Genomic DNA, 3,207 nt, shown 5'->3' on the forward strand with positions numbered 1-3,207 from the left:
TCTTTCCACGTGTCTTGACATCCAATGTATCCCTGCAAAGTTTGGTGAAGATCTGAGTATGTAGTTTTTGACCTTATCTGGAACCTCCTATCTGAAAATTTGAAAATTCTTCAAAAATTCGTCCAAAATCTTGATGTCTCCAATCTCTTCTTTTGTACGTTTTTGCCACGTGTCTTGACATCCAATGTATCCCTGCAAAGTTTGGTGAAGATCTGAGTATGTAGTTTTTGACCTTATCTGGAACCTCATTTCTGAAAATTTGAAAATTCCTCAAAAATTCGTCCAAAATCTTGATGTCTCCAATCTCTTGTTTTGTACGTTTTTTCCACGTGTCTTGACATCCAATGTATCCCTGCAAAGTTTGGTGAAGATCTGAGTATGTAGTTTTTGACCTTATCTGGAACCTCCTATCTGAAAATTTGAAAATTCTTAAAAAATTCGTCGAAAATCTTGATGTCTCCAATCTCTTGTTTTGTACGTCTTTTCCACGTGTCTTGACATGCAAAGTATCTCTGCAACGTTTGGTGAAGATCTGAGTATGTAGTTTTTGACCTTATCTGGAACCTCCTATCTGAAAATTTGAAAATTCTTCAAAAATTCGTCCAAAATCTTGATGACACCAATCTCTTGTTTTGTACGTTTTTTCCACGTGTCTTGACATCCAATGTATCCATGCAAAGTTTGGTGAAGATCTGAGTATGTAGTTTTTGACCTTATATGGAACCTCCTTTCTGAAAATTTGAAAATTCTTAAAAAATTCGTCCAAAATCTTGATGTCCCCAATCCTATGTTTTGTATGTTTTTTCCACGTGTCTTGACATTCAATGTATCCATGCAAAGTTTGGTGAAGATCTGAGTTCGTCGTTTTTGACCTTATCTGGAACCTCCCATCTGAAAATTTGAAAATTCTTCAAAAATTGGTCCAAAATCTTGATGTCTCCAATCTCTTGTTTTGTACGTTTTTTCCACGTGTCTTGACATCCAATGTATCCCTGCAAAGTTTGGTGAAGATCTGAGTATGTCGTTTTGAACTCATCTGGAACATCCTTTCTGAAAATTTGAAAATTCTTAACAAATTCGTCCAAAATCTTGACATCTCCAATCTCTTGTTTTGTACGTTTTTTCCACGTGTCTTGACATCCAATGTATCCCTGCAAAGTTTGGTGAAGATCTGAGTATGTAGTTTTTGACCTTATCTGGAACCTCCCATCTGAAAATTTGAAAATTCCTAAAAAAATCCGTCCAAAATCTTGATGCCCCCAATCTCTTGTTTTGTACGATTTTTCCACGTGTCTTGACATCCAATGTATCCCTGCAAAGTTTGGTGAAGATCTGAGTATGTAGTTTTTGACCTTATCTGGAACCTCCTATCTGAAAATTTGAAAATTCTTAAAAAATTTGTCCAAAATCTTGATGTCTCCAATCTCTTGTTTTGTACGTTTTTGCCACGTGTCTTGACATCCAATGTATCCCTGCAAAGTTTGGTGAAGATCTGAGTATGTAGTTTTTGACCTTATCTGGAACCTCATTTCTGAAAATTTGAAAATTCCTCAAAAATTCGTCCAAGATCTTGATGTCTCCAATCTCTTGTTTTGTACGTTTTTTCCACGTGTCTTGACATCCAATGTATCCCTGCAAAGTTTGGTGAAGATCTGAGTATGTAGTTTTTGACCTTATCTGGAACCTCCTATCTGAAAATTTGAAAATTCTTAAAAAATTCGTCGAAAATCTTGATGTCTCCAATCTCTTGTTTTGTACGTTTTTTCCACGTGTCTTGACATGCAAAGTATCCCTGCAACGTTTGGTGAAGATCTGAGTATGTAGTTTTTGACCTTATCTGGAACCTCCTATCTGAAAATTTGAAAATTCTTCAAAAATTCGTCCAAAATCTTGATGACACCAATCTCTTGTTTTGTACGTTTTTTCCACGTGTCTTGACATCCAATGTATCCATGCAAAGTTTGGTGAAGATCTGAGTATGTAGTTTTTGACCTTATATGGAACCTCCTATCTGAAAATTTGAAAATTCTTAAAAAATTCGTCCAAAATCTTGATATCTCCAATCTCTTGTTTTGTACGTTTTTTCCACGTGTCTTGACATCCAATGTATCCCTGCAAAGTTTGGTGAAGATCTGAGTATGTAGTTTTTGACCTTATCTGGAACCTCCCATCTGAAAATTTGAAAAATTCTAAAAAATCCGTCCAAAATCTTGATGACCTCAATCTCTTGTTTTGTACGTTTTTTCCCCGTGTCTTGACATCCATTGTATCCCTGCAAAGTTTGGTGAAGATCTGAGTATGTAGTTTTTGACCTTATATGGAACCTCCTTTCTGAAAATTTGAAAATTCTTAAAAAATTCGTCCAAAATCTTGATGTCCCCAATCCTATGTTTTGTATGTTTTTTCCACGTGTCTTGACATTCAATGTATCCATGCAAAGTTTGGTGAAGATCTGAGTTTGTCGTTTTTGACCTTATCTGGAACCTCCCATCTGAAAATTTGAAAATTCTTCAAAAATTGGTCCAAAATCTTGATGTCTCCAATCTCTTGTTTTGTACGATTTTTCCACGTGTCTTGACATCCAATGTATCCCTGCAAAGTTTGGTGAAGATCTGAGTATGTCGTTTTGAACTCATCTGGAACATCCTTTCTGAAAATTTGAAAATTCTTAACAAATTCGTTAAAAATCTTGACATCTCCAATCTCTTGTTTTGTACGTTTTTTCCACGTGTCTTGACATCCAATGTATCCCTGCAAAGTTTGGTGAAGATCTGAGTATGTAGTTTTTGACCTTATCTGGAACCTCCCATCTGAAAATTTGAAAATTCCTAAAAAATCCGTCCAAAATCTTGATGCCCCCAATCTCTTGTTTTGTACGATTTTTCCACGTGTCTTGACATCCAATGTATCCCTGCAAAGTTTGGTGAAGATCTGAGTATGTAGTTTTTGACCTTATCTGGAACCTCCTATCTGAAAATTTGAAAATTCTTAAAAAATTCGTCCAAAATCTTGATGTCTCCAATCTCTTGTTTTGTACGTTTATGCCACGTGTCTTGACATCCAATGTATCCCTGCAAAGTTTGGTGAAGATCTGAGTATGTAGTTTTTGACCTTATCTGGAACCTCATTTCTGAAAATTTGAAAATTCCTCAAAAATTCGTCCAAGATCTTGATGTCTCCAATCTCTTGTTTTGTACGTTTTTTCCA

Source organism: Lepisma saccharinum, unplaced genomic scaffold (genome assembly GCF_977018435.1).
Source record: "Lepisma saccharinum unplaced genomic scaffold, izLepSacc3.1 HAP1_SCAFFOLD_201, whole genome shotgun sequence".
In the NCBI taxonomy this organism is placed as follows: Eukaryota; Metazoa; Arthropoda; class Insecta; order Zygentoma; family Lepismatidae; genus Lepisma; species Lepisma saccharinum.